The sequence below is a fragment of the Portunus trituberculatus genome, chromosome 17 (assembly GCF_017591435.1).
Source record: "Portunus trituberculatus isolate SZX2019 chromosome 17, ASM1759143v1, whole genome shotgun sequence".
Taxonomy (NCBI): Eukaryota; Metazoa; Arthropoda; class Malacostraca; order Decapoda; family Portunidae; genus Portunus; species Portunus trituberculatus.
Window position 1 is genome coordinate 33,261,081 of NC_059271.1, and position 25,477 is coordinate 33,286,557.

Below are 25,477 nucleotides of genomic sequence, written 5' to 3' on the forward strand. Positions count from 1 at the left end.
TGATGGTGAAAGCAATAGTGGTGGTGACGGTGGTGCCTGCCCGCATTGCCTCGCTGTGTGAGTGACAATGGCAGCGTCACGCGAGTCTGAGATGTGACAATACCACCACCACCCACCACCACCACCACCACCACCACCACCACCACCACCATTATCACCATCCTTACTCAATCACCAATATTTTCACCACAATCATCATAACACCGCATTATAAATACTCTCTACACAAACCACACAAGCCTTACCACCACCATCACCACCACAATCTCAACACAACCACTAACATCCTTCATCACCACAACTACAACACCATGACCATAGACACGCACCATTATCACCATAACAACGACACCCAACCACCACCACCACCAACATCACCATCACCAGGAGAACGCCGACCACCACCACCACCACCACAAAGTTTCCCAGCGCATCACCACCATTACCGCCGCTATCTACTAAAGGGTCCAGCATCTAATGGCCCAAATTAGGCGATTAAAGGGAGGCTAACGAGAATGACGCTTGCTTTTTAGGGGGCGAAGGGGAGACGCCTCGATGACAGGAGGAGGAGGAGGAGGAGGAGAGCGGAAGGAAGAAGAAAAAAAAAAAGAACAAGAACAAGAAGAAGACGAAGAAGGAAAAACAAGAAAAGTGAAGAAGAAGAAGAAGAAGAAGAAGAAGAAGAAGAAGAAGAAGAAGAAGAAGAAGAAGAAAAGGAAGATTATATACCATAGGAACAGTTGGTATCGAGGCAGAGACAAGCTTGGTTCAAAGAGATTTACATGTTCTCTGTTGATTTTACGACTTCAACACACGCTATCCAATTCAGTTACTTTAAGGCGGGCTCAAAAAAGGCTCACATTTCACCTGTACTGAGACTAAACCAGGTGTAATTTCCCAAGCAGACGAAATGTAGCTAAGTAACAAGTGAATAAGACAAAAAAAATCATTTCAACACACACCTACTCCCTCTCCCTCTCTCTCTCTTTCGTAGGTGTTTTATACGTTTTTTAGTAAGGCTGGCAGTTCTGAGAGCGACATGCCTCATCGACAGGCAAAATATCTCGGAGGGTTGTGGGTGACAGTCTCCGGTCGTAAACTATTGAGCTGAGTAGCGATTAGGGAGTGAAAATATAAATAGCCTGAGTGTAGGGTGAGAAGCCGGCGTCTCCTCGATAACAGAGAGAGAGAGAGAGAGAGAGAGAGAGAGAGAGAGAGAGAGAGAGAGAGAGAGAGAGAGAGAGAGAGAGAGAGAGAGAGAGAGAGAGAGAGCAAAAACTAGTAAACTACCAAACGAAAAGTTGTTATTTGAGGGAAAAAGGGTAAAACTAATCCCTATTATATCGAACACAAGCGAAATCTCACCCTTACACTACTGAGACTAAAGCTTCGGGGAGTGAAAAGAAAGGAAACCCATAAAAAGACTGAAAGGAAAGCCGTGAAATTGTGATTCGCAGAAAAACTGTGGAACGAAGGAAATAAGAAACCTATTAATGTGGTCAGTGTCCGCGAATGATAATAATAATAGCAGGAGGAGGAGGAGCAGGAGGAGGAGGAGCAGGAGGAGAAGGAGGAGGAGGAAAGGGTTGCAGAAAGGAAGTTAAAGGTTAATTCAACTTGTGTAAACTGAAGAATTACGTAAATAAATGGAATCAGAATATTTGTTCGGAAAAAAATGTAAAAAAGAAGGTATAAAGACAATGCTTTTGTAAAAATTGATAATAATAAGTACCGATGTTTGCATTCTTTCACGGCACAATTCCACCTTTTTTTCCACATCTGTTTTAGCAACCATTATATACAATTCAATGGTTTTTCTTGAGTTGTCTTTCTTTTTTTGTTATGAATACACTTGAATACACTTTTCTATTCCATATCTACTTTTCTTCACCCCTTCTTGATTCTCTTAGCTTTCTCTCAAGCTTTCCCTCGTACCTTTTGAGTATCTTCCCTATCTTTACTTACTGTCCTCCTCCTTCCGTCCGCCCGTCCCTCCCAACCAGCCTTGCCTCAACTTCCACTCCCTGTCTCATGCCTTGTTCTTCCCCTCGCCCATCACGTGACTCAAGCCGGCGCGGGGGAGCTGCTACGCTATCCACACGGCAATGAATTCTCTTTCCCTTATTAATCCAGTTATCAAATTATCAGCGATTACATAGTCAAATTATTAGCGATTACGCAGTCTCCGCCGCTCATGCTGTAATTAAATTCTCGTCTCACCATTCCTCGCGCTCCATTTTCCGTCGACGGAGCATCTCTCACGCTGCTAATGACGGGGTTACGCGGAGGTAATGCTCGTAGGCTCTCCCTCGGCATCCCTCACCGTCAGCCCACTTGTGTGTGTGTGTGTGTGTGTGTGTGTGTGTGTGTGTGTGTGTGTGTGTGTGTGTGTGTTTACCTAACCTAACCTAATCTCTCTCTCTCTCTCTCTCTCTCTCTCTCTCTCTCTCTCTCTCTCTCTCTCTCTCTCTCTCTCTCTCTCTCTCTCTCTCTCTCTCTCTCTCTGTGTGTGTGTATGTGATGGCCAAATGAGGGCAGGTGAAAACATTGCATTGTCTACGTTGTTGTAAGGTCAGACTTGTGTTATTTCCTTCGGTGTGGTTTGGTGTGGTTCAGGATGTTATGGCTGTGTTTTGTCCGGCGCGGGTGTGTTGGGGATGCAATGCAATGAGGGTTTAAATGCCCTTAGGAAAGTACTGGTGATTCCAAGACACACCCGCGTATCCCAAGTATTTCCTCTTCCTGTACACACCACGGTTGTTTCCTGCGCCATCTACATTCCCGTCAGCAGTGCAGGCCTTTCCTAATGCCTGTCCTGCCACTCCTTGGACAAACCGAGCCTTCATATGTAGAGTAGGTCCCGATCTTAGCCTATTCAGTACCGTGACGTGTTTTCATATTCATTCTAGTTACTATTGAACGATTTTATACAGCTTCAGAAACATAGATTGGGATTAGAGTAGTAAAGCTTTTGGCCGTTATTCTTTTGACCCCCATAGACTTTTCCAAATGCAAATGAAATCGTCTAATGAAACCAAGAACTCAAGGTAAAATTGTGTCCCAGTACTGAATTGGTTAAGTAGCCAGTAAATTTATCCTTAACTTTAATTCAATCCATACAAATTCTTCTTTGGCGTTTCCTACTATTTTTTACTCCGCCTCGTGTGACGTGTGATTGTGTTCTCGTCCCTTGAGTTTTCAGTGTCGGAGTCTCCTGTGTGTGACGCGCCGCACATGTCCCACTCGTCCCCCAGTCACCCTTCGCACAGGCCGGCGCCTTTCACCCACCTTCCCTCCCACCCTGCCGTAAGCCCTCCCATAACTCCCCGGTCATTCTGTCTCTCCCTCGCGACCATTTATCAGCCCCCAGAATGCCACTTAACACATTAATTACGCACAAACAATTTCCTTCCAGATGTAACTGACGAGACCCGCCTACCTTCCCTCCGCCATGACACCGGCGCTCAGTGTCCCGTTTGGCAGAGATAGAAATACATGCCACAATTAATAACCACAAAACACATCTAATTTTCTCCTCCTTCCCTGTAAAAGAGGTAGAGGGGGCGGCGGCGGTGACGAGCGTGTGAGCAACAAAGGCGGGAGTCCACCTGCGTGTCGTGGGTTGGCCAGGTATGAATGCGGTTTACCATTACACCTAAACGACCCATTGGTGGCGTGCATGCTAATTAAATAATGATCATACCATTTGCTAATACAAACTCGCTGCTATTCTGCCTCGTAGAAAATTAATTAATCAGGATATGCGCCCCCTATCCTGCTCCCTCTCTTTCCTTGTACACCAAAAAAAAAAAAAAAAGAACAGAAAAACTTCAAACTATAAAAAATAATAATAATCCAGATTGTAATAGCACGTAACAGGATTACAGGGACGGACCATTTCATCAAGGCCGTCCGGCGCTGCCCACCCCAGCCCTAACAACCTGCTAATCGCTCTGCAGGATTAAAAAAGCTGAGATTGGAGTACCGTGTGCAGGAGACTTAGGGTGGAATCGCCGCGCGCCGCCGCCCTCGCCACCTTATTAATACCAACCATTAAGATGAACAACAGCGGAGTGAGACGCGGAGCTGCAGCCAAGACACGTATACCTTCTGCTGAGGAAGACGTGCGTGGGGGTGGGAGAAGGAGAGGGAAGGGAAGACACTACTGGCCGCTTTGTAAAGACACTGATGAATGTGAAGGGAGGAGGGAAGGAGGAATTATTACAATCATAGGAACGAGAAATAGAGAATAGAGGCAGGTGAGCAGTTGGATTAATTAGGCAAATGTGAAGGCCGGTTTGCATGATCTGGACTGAAACAAAGCTTTAACTTAATTGCCTCGCGTGCGGAGGAGGCGAACCGTAAGTCTTGGGTCGGCGGAGGGTGGACTGAGTGAGGGAGATAAAGAGGAGAAGGAAGACCACGACGAGGACGACAAGAAGGAGGAGGAGGAGGAGGAGGAGGAGGAGGAGGAGGAGGAGGAGGAGGAGGAGAGAAGGGACACTGTTGGGACACAGCATGGAGAGAGACAGCAGAGAGAGATTGTGCCTCGGACGAACATTGAACTAAGTTTGTGAGAGAAAATACATATATTTATAAATAATATATAAATGGGGTAGAGAGAGAGAGAGAGAGAGAGAGAGAGAGAGAGAGAGAGAGAGAGAGAGAGAGAGAGAGAGAGAGAGAGAGAGAATGTGAAAGACAGACAGACAGGCCGACAAACAGACACTTAAACAGGCCGATAAACAGACGCAGACACAGCTAATCTGCCATAGAGATAAACCCGGTAGTGAGAGTCTTATTACAGCCACAAAGCGGGAGATTATTCATTATTCACACACTGCCACTCCATGTCCTCAAAACACACTTCTTACTTCTGCTGCTACTAAGTATATTATATGTGTTTGCCTGACCCCTCCTTAGCGGCGCCATCCTCTTGCTTCTCGTGACTAACTTGTATTTTAAACTCCTCACTACACACACTACCATATATATTTCCTAAGTTGCACTGTTTGTTTATCTCCTGCAATACTGGGACACATTTTTACCTTGAGATTTTTCTACGATTAGACGATTTTATTTGTATTTTGATTTGTATTTTGGACTCTTCGCCACATACACTGCCATATATATTCCCTAAGTTGTATTGTTTTGTTAACTCTCTCAATACTGGGACAGATTTTTACCTTGAGATTTTTCTACGATTAGACAATTTTATTTACATTTGGTGGGTTCTATGGAGGTCAGAAGATTAATGGCAGGAGTCTTCACCATTTTAATCCCCGACATGAGTTTCTGAAGCTGTATAAAATCACCAAATAGTAAACAGGAATAATATGGAAACGCGTCATGGTACTGATGGGGATAATTATATATAGTGACATCTGCACGTTTGTATATTGGTGTTTTTTTCTAATTGTTACTAATATTTTTTGTGATTTTTTTTTCTATTTTTGATTTCTCAGTTGATGTCACTTCGTCTTAATTTGTCGCTTTTTTTTTTAAGAGTGTTTTAGTTTTGTCCGAATGTAAAATCTGTAGTTAAGAAGTTTGTTTTTCTGGTTGTCTGACTGTCTATCTCTCTCTCCCTCTCCCTCTCCCTCTCCCTCTCTCTCTCTCTCTCTCTCTCGTCAAGCACACATCACTGCCACCAGCTGATCACATTACATTAAATAACTAACGAATCTTGATCAACACAGAATCTAAGAAAAACAAACAATTTCCTTGTGATGATAAGATGTAAAACACACACGCGAAGACACACACACACACACACACACACACACACACACACACACACACACACACACACACACACACACACACACACACACACACACACACACAGGCGGAGTGACGGACGGACGGACGGACGGACAGATGAAATGAAAGGCAGGAAGGAAGACCAATACACTGAGACCGGAAGAACCAGTTACATTATTGATTAAAAACTGTCAGTGATCCGTGAGTGAATTGTTCGCTTTGTGGGGGACTGAAGGAAAACGAAACGTGGCAACAATGGAAGAAATTTTATCCATTTTTCTCTTGAGTAAAACCGAAATATTGATGTCTGGAGTGGAGAAATGTGTAAGAAAAGACGAGGTGTTTAGGGGACTTAATCAAATGTTGACCTCTTTAATCAGCTGAGTAGGTTCCTAATCTTTAAAAATAGTTCTTAAGAAAGGCTTTAAGAGTGCAAGCGTTTCACGAACTTCAATGCAACACTCCTTTTACTCTCAACTTGCACCTTCACACTAACTGTACATAACGCAGCTTTCTTAATCTCTAATACAAAATGAGCGAAAGAGTGTAAGTTTTTTTCACGAACCATTGATCATTACGAACCTCTATGCAACGATCCTTTTATTCTCGACTTGTACCTTCCCAGTAACTCAATATAATGCAGCTTTTCTAAACCTCTAATACAAAATGAGTATCACTATATGTATGGCGAAAGAGTACAAGCATTTTACGAACCATTGATCATTACTAACCTCTATGTGACGATCCTTTTACTCTCGACTTGCACCTTCCAATAACTCTACATAACACATCTTTCTTAGCCTCTAATACAAAATGAGTACCACAATATGCATGCAGATTCTACATTACATGTTTCCCTTTGCTATAGTCTTATTCTTTTCCCTTAATTTGTGTTCGCTTTTTAATACAGACTAGCACCAATAAAACATTTTCCCTTACCTACTAATATAAAATCAATTCTTTTTCTGCATGATTATTTCCCTTGGTGTCTCGTTTCCTTTTACCAATCGCGCGCCTGAAATTTGACAAGTGAAGACTGTCGAAACAACCGTCACACGCTCCTTCACGGCATTCCTTCATATGTAGTTCCTCTCAGTAATACAATCTATACATACTGAGTTATGCAGGTTTCTCAATGTGTATTCTTTCGTGGTATAATTATGTTTACCTTACTAAACCTTTACTCTCCTTTACCTTTACTAACACAGCGCTGCGACACAACACGACATGGCGGGAAAAAATACCCTTATCCCCATATCTCAATCCTAACTACCACCTTACCCATTAGCCGCATACATTTCCGCTACACGTGTATTTATCTTGCACGCCTCTGCCCTCCCCCTTTCACGACGCAGCGACAGGAGTGAAACACTTTTATTGGGGACAAACGGCCGGCGTTTTAATAATGCGGGGCGTCATTATACCGCGGAGAGGAATTAGCGGGGCGCAGGAGTTTAGGAGAAGGCAGAACTCATTATACAATTACAATGATGAAGATAAAGAGTGCGCCGACGGAAAATCAATTAACAGGAACACAATGGATGTCAGCCAAAAGAATGGAGAGAGAAAGAGAGAGAGAGAGAAAGAGAGGGGGGAAAAGGGGTTATATATTATTTGCCACGGCGAAAGGTATATGTTAGAGAGAGAGAGAGAGAGAGAGAGAGAGAGAGAGAGAGAGAGAGAGAGAGAGAGAGAGAGAGAGAGAGCAGTGATGGTGTTACTTTATCATTTAAAATGTTTGGGTTTCGCGAACTCTTAAGTGTGCATAAACAAAAAAAGACAAGGGTATTGCTTCAGTCCGGAGTCTGCACGGACGCATCCTAATGGCGGTGAGTGACTGCTGCTTCAAACACGCAATTAAGTTCAAGAAAATAAGCATAATACATTCTGACACACATACAAAAAAAAAAAAAAAAAGCTGTTTTGCCATTAACTACAGAAATTATTAATACAAAATCTCTCTCTCTCTCTCTCTCTCTCTCTCTCTCTCTCTCTCTCTCTCTCTCTCTCTCTCTCCATAAAACATGTAATGAGGCTGGCTGGCGGCGGGGAGGTGGTCTCAACACACACCACCACCACCACCGCCACCACATGGACGGCACAGGGCGGAACCAGGAGACACCGCGTTAAATATTCGTGACTCCGCGTCCGCCACCGTAACATAAAACTTTCCGGGAAAAAACAAAGGGGTGGACAGGGGCGGGAGGGGAGAAGGGCGATGGGTGAAGGGTGCATGGAGGTGGAAGGGGGGTGGTGAGTAAGGGGAGAAGTGAAGGAAGATAGGGAGAAGGAAAGGGAGGCGGCGGAGAAAGGGGAGAGAGAGTGAGGGAGGTAAAAATGAGTGAAAGGAAGGGAGGGGAGAGAAGAGTAGGAGGAGGAGGAAGAGGAGGAGGAGGAGGAAGGGGAGGGGAGGGTGTAAGTATTATGGAAGGGGATGGGGAATGGTGATAAGACGAGGAGGAGAGAGAGAAAGAGAGAGTGAGAGTGAGGGAGCGTAAAAAGGGGAATAGGGCGGGGAGTGATTTAGGGTGGATGAAAGAGCCGCTAATGAGATAATTCCCGAACCTGAAGGATGAATGAAGTAGGAGAAAATGGGGAAGGCAAACAGATACATCGAAGTGATTATACCATAACAAGTAGCGCTGTCTGTCTGTCTGTGTGTCTGTCTGTGTGTCTGTCTTTTGGTCGATCAGTCAGCCTCATAGGTAAGAGTATAGCACTCGACGGCGCACCTCGCACACATACACACACACACAAGAAAAGAAAGGAGGTGGTCTAAGGGTTACTAGACCCCCAACAAACACACAGGAACATCGTCTCTATATATTCGAGGATCGCCGTCATTTTCTCCCTACCGTGGATTATACCTGGAGAGGACGAGGTGAAGTAGGAGCTTCAGTCTCGAGTAAACACAAAATGTACTTAGAATATTACAGCGTTCACTACTTCCGTTAATATCACAAAACATTTCCTCGCGCTTCTCATAAACAACATTAATGGCGGAGTCAGTTCTTCATATTGGTGGCGCCATATTTTCCTCTTCCTTGTGGCTGGAAGTGGCACGGCGGCAAAATGAAATTAGTGTTTATTGCAACCTGTTAATTTAATCATGGATGAGAGAGAGGAAGCGCAGAGAACAGCCTTCAGTCACGATAATCATATAAGAGAGAGAGAGAGAGAGAGAGAGAGAGAGAGAGAGAGAGAGAGAGAGAGAGAGAGAGAGAGAAATCACCTGAAAGAAAGCTCATGACACACACACCGAAGCTAACCCATGCATCAGTAACTTTATATAAGCTGTGTTGGAGTCATCAAAATAACAGCATTACACTGACGTTGCATCACCATCGCTCACATTTTGCCACCATTTTACGTGACCCACAAGTTAGTGTTGGTATTGCATATAGATTTTGCAATACAATGAATTTTTGATTGGCGTATTACACATTTACAGAGCGCGCAGGAGTGACGGGGAGAAAGTTTAAGGGATACATTATTTGTGAGTCGAGGACCTGGTCAACCCCGAGAACCCTTGACTTGCCTTCCCTTGCCCGCCCCCGCCCGCCTCGATCCCCGCCCCACGTCTACAGAATATACAACACATTATTCAATAGACCTTTATCCTAAGCCCGCCCTATACGCCCGGCCCGCGCCATCGGATACCCCCGCCGTGCCCGCGCCGCAGCATTAAGGAAGGATGCCTGCCTGTCTTGCCGATAACCCACAATCCGGATGAAGGCTCGCTAACTCAACACAGGACGCCGTGTGGTACAGGTGAGGGCTGCGCGGCGGTGCTCCATTGTGGTCAGCTCGGCGGTGGTCGGCTGTGGTCGCAATGTGGTGGCCCTCGACCAAACACGAGTGTTGAATTATGTAAACACATCGCATGGTGTTTTGCGATAGAAAAACACATCGTCCTCCTTAATGTTTGGTAAGAAAGTATGCGCGTGAAAGTAAAATAATAACTTGTAGAGCCAGGAATCCCATAACACTGTATTGCTACAAAAGAAATAGAATAATTCTCCGAACATTGAGCTCCGTCCTTTGTCGACTAATGATAATTTTGCATGTCAGCTGCGTATGAAAATGAACTGCACTCTGGGTGTTAAATTTTCATATTTGAGAGAATGTTCACTTCTGATGAGCGGACACTCTTTGTAGCTTCCGAGAAGACACAATGGCACGTGCATTAATGGTGTCATTATTATATTCATGATTAGTGCTAATGCTGCTACTTTTATGTTCTTTGTTGTTGCTGTTACTATTATTATTATTACTATTATTATTATTATTATTATTATTATTATTATTATTATTATTATCATTATCATTATTATTACCATCATCATCATTACTATTATTATTATTATCATTATTATTATTATTATTATTATTATTATTATTATTATTATTATTATTATTATCATTATAATCAACATTCTAACAAGTCATCATCATCATCATTAGCATCTTCAACAACCACCATTCCATCATAAATCACCATCACAATAATTTTTATAACCATTATCCTAATTACTATCAGCACTATCATTATCATTTTTACAACCACCATCACCATTAGCAACACTGTGGATCCGCTGCACTAACCCACTGTCTAATGAGCAGTAAATGTTTCCTTCATGCATTACAAATCCTGACAAGGGAAGCAAGCGATGAGGAGCAGCATATCGTATCGTGGTAGCGCCAATAGCCCTGAATGGCCAGACTTGATGGTGCAGTTTGTGTACCAATACCCTGTCGCTTCCTTGTGAATGTTATGCTCTTGTCATTCTACTTGAGTATGATGCGACGGTGAAAATGCAGTATTAGGTGACGGTGAAAGAGGGTACAGCGGTAGGGAAGCATGAAGGAGGCAATGCAAGGGCGCAATTCTGTGTTATGTTGCAGGTGATTCCTTCAGTTTCTGCGGGCTTTGGTCCGGGTGAGAGCGGAGGCATCAGGAGCATGCAAAGTCGTCACCTGTGCCTCCTGCTTAGTGCATTACGACGGAAGGGGAATCGAGGGTGGTCTGACGCCTTGCCTGCTAATCTCCCTGACTTGTTTGGGAGATGAGGAAGCGATGTAGAATGTATAAAGGCGATTGTGTATAGGGCGCGAAGTGGTGATGTGGCCTTTACCCTGAGACGGCAAGGCTGCTGATGGGGATGTTTTCGAGACGCGAAGTCAATACCGCTGATCAAGTCGATGAAGGAAAAGCGCTTCATGGGAATCACTTGAAGAGGACACAACAAGCTAATAAGTAATGGCGTGTGTGTGTGTGTGTGTGTGTGTGTGTGTGTGTGTGTGTGTGTGTGTGTGTGTGTGTGTGTGTGTGTGTGTGTGTGTGTGTGTGTGTGTGTGTGTGTGTGTGTGTGTGTGTGTGTGTGTGTGCGCGGCTGTATACGTCAGCATACACGCACCTGGAAAGTCTTAATTCTGGTTTCAACTAGCGCTCAATGTAACACAAAGTGAACACGCCGCATCAGGTTTGAAAAGCCGCGTCAGCCTCTCCACCTCGAGTCGCTGAGCTCAGTGTTTGCGTCTGCGACATGTCCTGGGAAATAGATGGGGGGAAGAGAAGAAGAAGGAGGAGAAGGAGAGGGGGGAGGAGGAGGAGGAGGAGGAGGAGGAGGAGGAGGAGGAGGAGGAAGAGAAGGAGAGAGGTAGGAAGGCGCTTGGATGCTCACTATTTCGCAATGGTACCTCCTGACACCACACACACACACACACACACACACACACACACACACACACACACACACACACACACACACACACACACAGACACACACACTACCGCCAATAACTATTCAACAAGTAACCTAACACACATATGAAGTTCCCCAAATAAAACCTCTCCCTACATCCTTGTCTCCTGTCAGTACCATCACCACCACGACCTTCGGAAGCGATTAACTGCACATGAGGAAATATAGGACCTCAGGAGCCTGCCTGACCTGCAGCTGACGGAGTGCGTGCTGAGAGGACACACGCCGCTCCCATGCCAGCCAGATGTGGAGCACTGCAGCCACGCCAACCAACGCGACTTAAACACATTGAACAAGATAGTATTTCGCAGTAGAGAGAGGGAGGGAAGGGAGCCAGACCGAGAGCAAGAGAGAGAGAGAGAGAGAGAGAGAGAGAGAGAGAGAGAGAGAGAGATTAATGATACAGGTAAGTAAAGGGGGAGAGGAAGGAAAATGAGTAGATGGTGAGATGAGTGAGGGATGAGAGAGATAAATGAATGGTGAGATGGAGAGAGAGAGAGAGAGAGAGAGAGAGAGAGAGAGAGAGAGAGAGAGAGAGAGAAGGAAATGATGGACGACTACGGGAATGGAAAGCAATAGAGCAGGAAGAAGGTGGTGTGAGAGAGAGAGAGAGAGAGAGAGAGAGAGAGAGAGAGAGAGAGAGAGAGAGAGAGAGAGAGAGAGAGAGAGAGAGAGAGAGAAATAATAAAATAAAAATAACAAGACACAACTAAAAAAAAATAACTTCCTAAAATTAAAACGAATAAATAAACTAAATAAAAAAAAACCCAAATATAAAAAAAAAACGAAAACGAAGAAGGAACAACAGAATAATAAAAAGAAAGAAAGAAAAAAGAAGGAAAAAAAAATGACGAGTAAGAAGGAGAAAAAACACACACACCACGGATATTAACACAAGGACAACAACTAGACCAGCAAAACACGAATAAATAAATAAAAAAAAAGGAAAACTAACCACGTAAGACTCCATCCCGACCAAGGCGAGGCGAGAATCATCGAAAATAAGTCGTAAAATTCCCACACTTCAGTTCTATTTACTCATGGCGGTTTTCTCTCCTTCAGGGACCGAGTTTATAAACAACATAAGTACAGGCGAACTCAGAGAGAGAGAGAGAGAGAGAGAGAGAGAGAGAGAGAGAGAGAGAGAGAGAGAGAGACCCTCAAATAATTAACAGCAATCACAATATCCGGAGAAGGGCGACGCTCCTCTTCCCGTCTGTCGTGAGCAGAGGAAGGGGAAGGAAGGAGAGAGAGAGAGAGAGAGAGAGAGAGAGAGAGAGAGAGAGAAGGGAGGAGAAGGTAGGGAAGGGAAGATGGTGGGTGGTATAGGAAGGGGAGATAAAGGAGAGAGACGGAGAGGGAGAGGGAGAGGAGGGAGAGAGAGAGAGAGAGAGAGAGAGAGAGAGAGAGAGAGAGAGAGAGAGAGAGAGAGAGAGAGAGAGAGAGAGAGGGGATAAAGTGGACGTGAAGGAAAGATGAAGGGAAGAAAGAAAAGAGAAAAAGAATAAATAAAAATCAAATGAATTATATATATTTAGTGATAAGTTGAAAATGTGAGAGAGAGAGAGAGAGAGAGAGAGAGAGAGAGAGAGAGAGAGAGAGAGAGAGAGAGAGAGAGAGAGAGCAGCAAGCAGACAGACAATCAGACAGACAGAGATATGAGAAGGGGAGAAGATAAAGAGGAGAGCGTAAGCAATAACGACAAGAAAAGAAGAAGAGGGGAAGAAGAAGAAGAAGAAGAAGAAGAAGAAGAAGAAGAAGAAGAAGAAAAAAAAGAAAGAAGAAGAAAGGAAGCAAGTGAGAAGCAAGACGCAAGAAAAATAGATAAAAAAAAGAAAAAAACATCGAGAAACAACGGAAATAAAATACAAAAATAATGACAATAATTAGAAAAAAATATACTAATAATAAGAAAAGTGTTAGTGTAGGAAACTCACAGAAAACGGAAGCAATCTTTGAATTCACCAATAACAAAAAAATAAATGAAACAACGTAAAAAGACAAGAAAAATAGAAACAGGGAAGCAAACCAGAGAGAGAGAGAGAGAGAGAGAGAGAGAGAGAAATCACAAGGGCGAGAGAATGAGAAAAAAAAGAGAAAAAGAAAGAGAGAAAAGCCGGGGCAGTGTGTGGTGGTGATGGTGGTAGTAGTGGTGGTGGTAGTGGTAGTGGGAGAGGGAGAGGGAGGAGTGGCAGAGACAGAGGGGGACAGTGGCGGGGTTACAGAGGGAGGGAAGGGAAGGGTTAGGGACAGCTGCCCCGGAAGCTAGTCCTCGGGGTAGCTACGGCCGGCCACACAGCGACACTCTGCCTCGAGTTACCGTGGACACCCGCTCTCCAGGCTGAGTTCCCGCCCCCCGCCCCCCCGCCCCACCAAAGCCTCCATGCCCAGCCACCCTCCCTTATCCCAGCTTCACCTCCCCGTCGTTCTCCTCTCATCTCCCCCCATCTCTCTCAACCCTTCACCCCTTACCAGTGGCTTCTCTCTCTCTCTCTCTCTCTCTCTCTCTCTCTCTCTCTCTCTCTCTCTCTCTCTCTCTCTCTCTCTCTTCTGTTCCCTCTTCCTGGTTTCTCTTTATCTCTCTCTCTGTTCCAGCCAAAGCGAAACGCAGTTCTGAATATAGAGAGAGAGAGAGAGAGAGAGAGAGAGAGAGAGAGACAAGGGCAACACAAAACGGTAGGAATAATTAACGTACTGATGTAGAAGAAGAAGAAGAAGAAGAAGAAGAAGAAGAAGAAGAAGAAGAAGAAGAAGAAAAAGAAGAGGAAGAAGAAAAAGATTGATATAAATAAAGAAAAAGACAAAAACATACAGACACAATAGTAGAAACACCTTGTACATAAACAGACAAAGAAAACTGCAAGAGACGCGAGGCCACAAACAAAAGGAGGAAGGTGGCGGGTCAAACAAACGACAAGAAGCGTATGCAAAAATACTGGATGACAGAAAATAAGCAGAAAAAAGTGGTAAGGTGAGGCAGGTAAGAAGACCGAGGAAGGCGCGAGAAGCATGCAAGACACCACCACCATCACCACCTTCACTACTACCACCACCACTACCACGAGGAGGAATAAAAAGTGTGAGGATGGGAGAGAGAGAGAGAGAGAGAGAGAGAGAGAGAGAGAGAGAGAGAGAGAGAGAGAGAGAGAGAGAGAGAGAGAGAGAGAGAGAGAGAGAGAGAGAGAGAGAGAGAGAAACTACATCTAGAGAGAGCTCAAGTTACGGAGAAAGATGAAACAAAAATTGAATAGAAACAGACACTTACTCACACACACACACACACACACACACACACACACACACACACACACACACACACACACACACACACACACACACACACACAGAAAGAGACAGAGAGAGAGAGAGAGAGAGAGAGAGAGAGAGAGAGAGAGAGAGAGAGAGAGAGAGAGAGAGAGAGAGAGAGAGAGAGACGGAGAGGGAGGGAGAGAGAAGAAAACACCTGAGCAGGAATACTGGTGAAATATATCCCATCCTGTTTACCCAAGTTATATAGTAATACAGCCTTTCCACCCACACCCAACCCACGGGCCCTTACCCCTGGCCACACGCACCCGGCCTCCCTATATAGGGCTGCCGGAGGGAACGTGTGAGTGCATTTCATGTCTAAGAATAATAGATGCTGCTAGATGAGGCCACCCCGATGCCCTTCTTGCTCCTAAATGCCCCTTTTTCTTCCTCAGGCCTGGTAAATTGTACTGGCGGAGAGAGAGAGAGAGAGAGAGAGAGAGAGAGAGAGAGAGAGAGAGAGAGAGAGAGAGAGAGAGAGAGCGTTATATAATTCCCATTTTTCCTTATCTTACTTAGTCACTTATCGCCATTTTTTGCTTTACTTTTATTTATTTATTATATTACAGCAAATTACATGACGCCACCACGAAGAGTAAGAACCATCATCGTTATGCAATTTTCCCAACGCGACTTCACCGCTGAGTGAAGGAGGTGACGGAGGAGGAGTTGGTAAATGAACCTTATTCAAGAACGCTTTGTTCTCTCACCATCATTATTTTCCAAAGCCACAGAGATTAAAGCCTGGTGTTCAACAGGGTTTTTCCTCTTTATAATGTCAATCAACCTCTAGAACAGTAAAAACACCTTAAAAAACTCTTGTAAATTTAGATAAAGGGTCGGTATTCAGAAACGCTTTGCTCTCTCACCACGACTATTTTCTAAAGTCACAGAGATGATTAGTGGTGTTTTCAAGAATGCTTCCCCATTCAAAATGTAGAAATCTTGTCAATCTGTCTCTAGAACCGTAAAAACATCTTAAAAATCGTGTGAATTTAGATAAAGATTCCGTATTCGCTTTGCTCTCTCACAACGAATATTTTTCAAAGCCACAGAGATGATTAGGTTTTCAAGAGTGTTTTTCCAGTTAGTAATGTAGAAATCTTATCAATCTGTCTCTAGAACCATAAAAAACATAAAAAAAAATTAGTTAAAGCCTTTTGAAATAGTGGAGATAAGACACAGAAGTGTTTGAAAATACGAGCCAAGGTATGAAGTGACCGCAAAGTAATGCTGACCTACCTACAGTCATCCCTTACACAGTCGTATCTTCGCCTCCCATTCACGCTCAAGTCTATCGTTCATCCCTTCCTTGACCCTCACCTACCTCACGCCTCGCATTCCTCCCTTCATCACTACCGCGGCCTCCCCTCAAACAAGACCCCCTTCGCTGCCTTCCCTCCCAACCACCCTCCCGCTGAACCTTCCCTCCCTTCCTCCCTCCCTCCCTCCCACAGCGACCGCCGCCCTTCCACTGTCTGGCAAAAAATCCAAAATGTCAATAGTGGAAAAGGATGACAAATTTCTTAAACCCGACAGCCGTGGAAAATAACGGAGATTTTACGTTCAAAACTCGGTGAAAATTGTGTTGCTGCCGTACTGTTCGATTAAGAAAATATGAAACTGCGTTGAATTGCGTCCTGGAAACAGCGAAAAGATCAATATAAAGATCACAAACACATTGGAGTCAGTGGGAACATGTAATGGCGCTCTGTGTTCGTTGTTAACAAAATTACTAGATTACCCGAGACACCACTGTTCAGACACCATCAAGCAGAGCAAGTCCCCAAGTCCCATGCAGGGCACGCGGACTGGCGACACACACACACACACACACACACACACACACACACAGCCGGACTGAGGTGTGAACGGTGACGAGATTCCTTAAGCACAAACGTCATAGAGTCGTAAGTGGCGCGTCGCAAGAGGTCAGCACTGTGCGCAGCTGCAGTCCCTTCCAGCGGTTGTATTAATGCAGAGTACCTCCTATTTTGTTACAACTGTGCAATTTCTATAGTTTCATTCTGCGGTGCCACAGGGAAGTGTTACGTGGATTTGTAGGGAACACTGTCAGCCAGCGGTGGATTTGAGTATGTGGTACAACACTCTTGAACATCCGGGCTCTTCTGATCCCCGAGCAGAAAACTGAGACATTTTGATGTTATCACCCCGAGAAACTGTTTCTGTGCGTAATAGTATATATTAGAGGAACTGCTTCGCCTACCACCTCCCTGCGGCGGTCAGCAGTATGAGAAGATAGGTGTTTCCAGGTGACTATTGCTACTGTGCACCACTTTTGTCTTTACCTTAATACCGCTGTGTTACGTGAGTCTTTGCTTTACAGTGCGTAAAAACCATCACACGATTTTATCGCGGCAAGCGGTCAGTGACTGGGCGGCGTCATTTTATTAAGGGAAGCTACTGATAGTGAGGTGGAAGACAGTGTTGGCCTGGGGGCAGAGAGTCTCGGTTTCACTGACACGCCGAGTGACGTCACCGTCATCCTCCCACCAATGGCCGCTTCACCGTCGGTATTCCCGCGCGTCGGGGTGCTGCAGAATCCTCCGGGCTGAAGGGACCCGCAGGCACATCGCTATTTAATTGACTTGCCCCTGTCGACAGTAATCGGCGGTGAGGGCCGTCAACGTGGTTTCATTCTGAAAGTGACTGTAAAGTGACAATAGGACAGGACCGAGTCTGCAATGCGTCAGCCTCGCCACCCGGTACCGGTTCCAGGATAAGATGTTGCCGCCTGACTGGCGAGGCTCGCTACTACACCTTGTATGGCTTTAATAATTACCCCCATCCGTATTCTGTTGCCGCGGTGCCACCTGTCCATACCCGCTACATCTGTGTTTACCTGTAGTGTGGCGTATTTTGATAGCGAAGTAACGGGCTCGTCCGCCCATCCCAGGTCTCAGAGGCAGCCCGTCCGTGGATTATTCCCGTCACCTGGCTGCCATAGTGCACTCACCTTTATATGTGCAGCGTTTCGTCATCAACCCAAGTGATTCCCAAAGTAACCGGATTGCGCAAATTCAACAACTGACCTGAGACTTTGCAAGTACTGACAGTGTCCGTGTGAGTGGCGGCGCGCCGCACCGACGTGTTCAGTGCGCTGGTGGTCCGGCAGCGGGAAGAGGCTGGGTATGAGTGCGGCGCCAGCCCGGCACCGCTATATAACGCTGAGGGAATACTGCAACAACTTTTTCAGTGCGGACAGTCTTTCACGAACATTTGGAAGTCAGATGACAAGAGGGAAAAATACGAGCCTCGAGGCTGCCACTGTCAGCTGAGAGCAGAATAATTTACAAAGTTTTTATTCTTATTTTCGGAATATCTTTCTCCATTAACTTCTATTCTGTAGTCTTAATGGCAGCAGATAAAGAAGACCGCATTAATTCACACTAAAACAAAATGCTACCTATTTGAATCCTGCGACACCAGGCCCCCCAATCCCCCCTCCACCCCCTGGGGCACCTCCCCGCTGGTACCGGCTGCCGCGGACTGCCCGACTCAGCGCTGCAACTTTAATCCTGTAATTATCAGTTTGGCAAGAATGTTGCTTTATGGCAAAATGAGCAGCGGAGCGCCTTAATGTCCCACTAACTGGTGTGATCAATACCCTACACCAGCCCACGCCTCTGCCGCCTGCCTGGCCTTAACTTCTCAACAAAATTTTCACTTTTGCGATAATTCCACCTCACTACAACTATGCTATAATTCTGCTTCATATTATATCCCAGGCCACATTCGCTCTCGTGAGGGTTGGCCAAGGTGGTTATCAAGAAATTCAACGAGACGTAAAATTGAATTTGTCTAAAACTCGTTTGGTTGATAATGGTCGTCGTGAACTGAGGTAACACATTCTGATTTCAGGCCATCAGCGCATCCCCGTCGCCGCCTCATGAAAGTTGAACACCTCAAGGAAGCTGTCACCGCTGCTGAGAAACGAACCCTCAGCACGCACCTGCAATCCATTTCTAAAACTGGTTGTTTGTAGAAACTTTCCTTTGCATTAATGCAATGTGACGAATGCCAGTGTTGCTCTCGTCACAGACACTAACATTTCATCGTTGCCTCGCGATGGGTGTAAGAAATAAAAACAAGGCATAACAATAAATACAAACAACGCGACCAATCATTGTGAGATTGCATGCACTGCAACCACTGCTGTGCTGTAGTCTGCCCTCACGGCCCGCACACTCACTTATTACCAAACTTTATGCTTTCGTTCCTGCTCGAATTTACTCGCCAGACAAAGTGTGATAATTATAAGGGCAAGACCTTCCTGCCGCTGATGAGATATGTCACCTGACCGCAGGAGTGGGTGTCGGAGAGGCTACTGCTGCTCGCCTGACGGAGCGGACCCATCACCCACCTGGAGGAGGACAAGGCCTTGCGTATCATGAAGGTGTATGGACCATTCCTTGTGTGGTGAAGCGTTACGGGCGTCACGGCGGCACGCCAGCAATGCGAGGGTGAGGACGAGACCCGTAAATAACTCGCGGTAACTCTGATTAATCTGCAGATGAAACACGAGGCCGCGGCAGCGACCGCCGGTACTGTGTTGTCCGCTGAGCACTGTCATCAATGTAATCAAATAATTTACGTGATTGAGGTAGACGCTCGCAAGCCTCGCCGGTGCTGGTGTCCTCTGTTCCTTGATGGACGGATGAGTGTCTTTCGTGTGTCTGTGGGGCGGAAGCAGTGTACGCTTACATTCTATTAACAAGGAAAAACTTCCACGCAAACTTCCACTCCTTGTGTTCCGCGCACCACACTAACACATCAATCTGCGTCGTTGCCTCCCAAGTGACGCGAGGCCTTTCATGCAACTATCCTCTGTCACACACATGGAAAAAAAAAATAGTAAAGCGGGAGGAGAAAAGAAAAGAAAGCAGAAGAAAGAAGGATAAGCGTGACATGCATCTCCCATGACACTTGATAGCGGCGTCACTTGCTTTGTTTTACTAGGAGAAGGCAGTCCCTCTACCCTGCTGGTGTGTGTGTGTGTGTGTGTGTGTGTGTGTGTGTGTGTGTGTGTGCAGAGTAGCTCGCCTCTACAGCCTGCACTGCACCAGAGTACTACAGGTGGAGCTGCTGTCTGGCCAAAGGTAGTGAAAGGAAATGAAAAAGTTGTGGTGCTAGACTGTGTGTGTGTGTGTGTGTGTGTGTGTGTGTGTGTGTGTGTGTGTGTGTGTGTGTGTGTGTGCATTTGTCGTTGTTGCAAGTTGTTTGTGCCCCCATGATGTGCTGATGCTGCTATTGCTGTTGTTGTTGTTGTTGTTGAACTGTTACTGGTTATGACAATTGGATATATGAAGGTACTTGCATATTATTATTATTTTTCCTTATCATAATCATCATCATCACCATTATCATTTATTATCATTATCATTATTATTATTATTATTATTATTATTATTATTATTATTATTATCATTGTCATTATTATTATTACTATTATCATTACCATTATCATCATCATCATTTCACTCCACTGTAAACCCTAAAAAGTGGTGGTGAGTGTTGGTGAGGTGATGCTGGAGTACTCGTGATGTCAACAGGAAGTCATCACCTAACCTACACAGCATTGCCACAGACACTCCAAGACTCCAAGATTCTAACCGCTTAAAAGACCCAAAGATCGCGTCGTTTCTTACTGAGCCTGAACAAGCCAACCATGTGTGTTTAGGATTACAGCAAAGGAACCTCCCAGCCAGCATGTGTGTTGAGTGTAGCAAAGGAACCTTCCAGCCCAAGCCAACCATGTGTGTTTAGGATTACAGCAAAGGAACCTCCCACCCAGCATGTGTGTTGAGTGTAGCAAAGGAACCTTCCAGCCCAAGCCAGCATGTGTGTTTAGGATTACAGCAAAGGAACCTCCCAGCCCCAGCCAGCATGTGTGTTTACGAGTGCAGAAAAGAAATACCCAAAACAGTATATATGTGTGTTTAATTCAGAAAAGGAACACTCCAGACAATATGTGTGTTTAGGAGTGCAGCAAAGAAACCTCCCGGCCAGCATGTGTGTTTAGGAGTGCAGGAAAGGAACACCCCCAGCACAGGAACACCTCCAACCATCATGTGTGTTTAATGCAGCAAAGAACCGCCCTCTCCTGGCATGTGTGTTTAGTAAAGCAAAAGAACATCCCCCATCCCAGCCAGCATGTGCAGCAAAGGGACTCACGTAGGGACAGTGCTGGTCTTGCTACCTACACCGCCTGAACTCTTCAAGATGGCGAGGATTGGGATCTGATGCTGCAGTCACAAAATTAACCATCAGTAATTGCTTTAAACCTCGCACTTATATTTTTATTGGAGTTTCGTGCTTTAGATAAATATTATAGTGTAGATAGTCATTGGCACGATTATTCATCACTTCTGTATTTATATATCAGTATTTATATGTATTAAATAAATTATGTGTGTGTATTTTTCTTTTATTGGTGAGCTGACTGCAGGGTTTCTAAGCTTACAAGTAGGATAAAATAACATCAGTGGTTTCTTAGCGACTGCTGATAATAATAGTAACAATAATAGAAAATAAAAAAAAATAATCATGATAATAATGATAATGAATAAAAATAGCGATAATAATGGCAATAATAACAAAGCTGTGTCTTTCTATTATCTACTTTCCTAATTACAATCATTCACGTCTATTGTTTTCTACCGTAATTATTAATGTGCATTGTTAGCGTGCGTTAAAACCAATATTCAAACTTCTTATCACAAAACATAATTATCAAGAACGAATTTTTACACGCTTTCCTAATTATACACCAGCTTTTTTTTTTCCTTCCGTTTTTTTTTTTCTCTTTTTAACTCAACTTTAATTTTTTACCAGTACACGACGAACAGTGGCGAAAATGTTGGACTTCATGACGTTATCGCGGTAGTGAAGTGCTGATGACGACAAATAATAATGATAACGGGTGTGTTTTCAGATAAGAAACACCCAAAATATCTCCTTTAGCCATTAAACTCCCATAAAAACCCCATATTGTATATAAAAAGGAGTTCTGCAAGGTGGGGAAGAACACACCGGACTGCAACATAAGACTCATCGCCGCCTCAGCCTGCTCCACAACGCCAGTCACAGCGTCGCCTTCGTGGGATGCGACGCTTTCGGGAGACAACAGTGACATCGCGGCCAAGTGGAGAGAATGAGACGCCGAGCTGACCGACACTGAACGCCTCCTTGATTCGATGTTTTGCTGATTACTTTTACTTAAATGAACCAAAAGGTGTGTTAGGAGAAGGACGGAGGATGGTGAGTAGGTGTATGTGGTGGTGAAAGAAGAACATCAGGAGGAGTAGGAGGACGAGGACGAGGAGGAGGAGGAGGAGGAGGAGAAGGAGGAGGAGGAGAAGGAGGAAGAGAAGGAGGAAAAGGAAGGATAATAGTGTTAAGATAAGCAAATGTACATTAATATGAAATTTTGCGCTTGAAACTTATTCTAATGTCTGATCTCTCTCTCTCTCTCTCTCTCTCTCTCTCTCTCTCTCTCTGTCTGTCTGTCTCTCAGTGCGAAGACTAAGTAATAATTTCACGAGGAGCAAACAAAGGATGAACACATCTCCTAGTTTACGTCCCATCGAATTTCCTGTTGGATCTTCGGCGGGCGAAGGGTGTCGCCCACAGGATGCCGCCACTTACACCTCCCACATGAATCACACCCGGAACGTTCAGAATGTTAATAGCGAGGAAATAACAGACGGCGAGAGTGTTAGGTCGCCTCAAGTTGTAAACCCCTGTCATTTGAGGTGATTGCTTGTGGTCTGCTAAAAGTTTCCTGGCTCACGGGTGCTTTATGGCTGGTGGGCCGCGTGTCTCGACTCCCGCGTGGCTCCCTGGCTCCCCCACTACACAGCGACCGGCGTGCTCGAGTTTTCCTAATACAGTGCTTGCCTGGTGTGTGTGTGTGTGTGTGTGTGTGTGTGTGTGTGTGTGTGTGTGTGTATGTGTGTGTATGAGTGCATACTTGCTCATTTAAATCATTGACGTGGTATAGTAAGTGGGTGATGGTTATTATTTACACTTTAGTCTTGCTGTTGATGTTTCCTTGCGTAGAATATAGTTTGAGAGGTGTTGATATTTCCTTCCTGCTCCATTCGTTCCATGTAACCCTCCTTCCTTCTTTTTTCCCCCTTGCTTCACTTCGTCACCACACTTTCATAAGGCGCCCACCGATGATCTTGGCGTCCCAATACACACATACGTACTTCATCCTGCTCTTACTTCACCGTGGATTGCACAAGTAAGGCGAATATGTTTCACGTGTTATTCAAATATTCTGACCGCATTTCTAGATCTTCTTTGATGTATTCGTTTCTTGAATCCTAACTATGCCCCTGAATACATCGGCAATGCAATGAACTCACCTATCTCTGGGCAACATCTAATGAGGAAAGGACCAAAACTTACCTAGGCTGTATGCGCGGTGGCAGTGTGGTGGCGTGAGTAGCTGTTCACTGGGCAGCGCTACAAAGGGATGCTCATGTTAGGTGCAAGGGAAAGGCTTCTGTTGGTTGCTATCCTGTCACTATTCTCCTCCCTCACACACAATGCCACTCGTCCACAAGCAGAACAACTCTCACAGAACTGACTGCTTCCAATGAATGCCCTGAGGAACTACCAGCTCGGCCTGAAAGTGAGGCACAACACTGCAGAAGAGGGACGCGCAGGGACCTGGATGCTGCTTTCTTGTGACCTTCTATTTCGATGATCTTCGGTCGACTGTGACAGCACAAGACTTGGGAACCAATGGAGAGTTCCCGGCGGATTTTTTAAAACTTGTCACCTTTGTATGTTTTCTTAGATTAATATAAATTGTCGGCCATGGTTCTGGCAGGTCTCCCCTTTTCCTCGTAGCGACTTCTCGCTTTTGATAAATGGTCAGACAAGCCTACGTGTTTGGCCTTTTTTGTCCAAATTCTCACCCCAATTCACTCCAAATTCACCTGGTATTGTGGGCGCTTTCCTTTACCCGGGAACTGTACAGCGCGGCCGCGCCACAACACTACTCTTCCTGGCACAACTTGTCAAAATTTTCCCACGACTTTCACACAAAATCACACAAAACACAAATCATCTCATGTCGAGCGGCGCGTGGGGTCGCGGAATCGGGGAGGCGGATGAGCGTGAAGTGGGCAATGTGTCCGAGGGGCGTGGAGCTGCCGGGGCAGGTATTCTGGGGTCGTGAGGGCCGGATGGGTATGGGTCAGATGCTGAACCTCCTCGGGCAGACTTTGGGATGGATCTTGGCTGACGCCAGAAAAATATTAATTTTATTACGAGGCACTACAATATTTGTATCCTGGGTGGGCGGAATGTTGTGGTTCGGGCGGAGTATAGGCCGCGTCGGAACTTCAACGCTGGCCGGTAGAGGCACTGTGGTAAGGACACTGGTGGGGGCTGGGCCGCCGCTGCTGACTGGCACACCAACGTTGCCGCTCTGGCAACGATTGTGAACGTTGACGGTGCGGCAAGCGAGATGCCGCAAGAGCGCTATCGGAGGGTGTGCTGACACAGCGGTGTGAGGCAGGCGGCGGCGCACAGCCGTGTGAGGCGATCGTGGGCTCGCGCCCCGGCCCGGCCACAGCGGTGTTGCCAGTGCCCCCCCGCGCACCCCGCCGCGCACACCCCCTTCACCACCACCACGTGCATCATCCCGCACGTCCTTTACCACGTGCATCACCAACACAGACTCCAGTACCGTCTGCCCCTGTCTGTCCTTCATCTCAGTGGGCAGTGAGTGGGTCAGGCCAGGTTTCTTACTCCCTTCCTCCCAGCCACGTCTCTCTCCACGAAACTATCTTCACCCGCAACTTGCACAAGTGAGTGGCAACACCTGGTTACCTGCCCGTGTTTCCGCATTTCCTCACCACCACGAGTGCCGCCTATTCCTTATACACTCATCTCTGTCGTCAATTGTGCATCCGCAACAGAAAGAAAGTAACACAGCGTCTCGACGGTCGCCATTTTAATGAGAATCTAAGGAGTAACCAAGTTAAAGTTCATCTCAGTGTCACATGTATGTTCTCAATAATAGGTTCACAGGAACCTTCGTGCAGTTTGCTCCCATAAGTTGCCTATGTACTATTGTTTCATCAAAAATGAGTCTTAGATAACGAAGCTTGACGTGGAAGAATGCAAAATAGTTTGTTCGCTTGCAGCTTAGAGCTCATTGGTCCACGCTGGCTCCCGGGCTGACCAACAACCAATAAAAACGCCGGCGGGGCGAGGCGCGGGTGATGAGTCCCCGCCGCCCACCTCATAGCCGCCGCCACCCTCGTCACTCACACCGGTCACTCATCCTCTCGCCGGCGCTCCCCAGCGGCGACGAGCAAGAGACGCGGCGGCCTCAACACGCAGATTACTGTCCTGTCTACTGTGGCTGTGGCTCTTCCCGCGCTTGTCACTCTCCGCAGGGGATTAGTTTTGACAACAAGTGATCGGCAGGCAGGAAGGTGTTCAGCAGCACTATTACAGGTACTTGTGCACGCAAAGGATGAATGGTTCGCGGGCATAACAGGTTCCCAGAGGTGAGCAGCTTGGCACAGCCTATGACGTCACAGGTCCTAGTCGAGTCAAGGTCAAGGCTGAGAGCATTCAGCCAAGCGACGACT

General features: G+C 45.8%; 1 protein-coding gene across 8 annotated transcripts in view; it reads right to left on the bottom strand.

Annotated features, from left to right (window-relative positions):
• Window positions 1-24,406, bottom strand: part of LOC123505257 (zinc finger protein castor homolog 1-like) — a 269,504-nt gene extending 245,098 nt beyond the window's left edge. For 4 of the 8 annotated variants that reach the window (XM_045256478.1, XM_045256483.1, XM_045256476.1 and 1 more), the window contains exon 1: window positions 23,274-24,405. The gene's annotated coding sequence lies outside the window, so the exon portion shown is untranslated. Of the gene's footprint in view, window positions 1-17,890; window positions 17,915-23,273 lie in introns of those variants that run through there. The other 4 variants (XM_045256482.1, XM_045256479.1, XM_045256480.1 and 1 more) reach the window with 2 other exon arrangements.
• Between the last annotated feature and the right edge of the window lie 1,071 nt (window positions 24,407-25,477).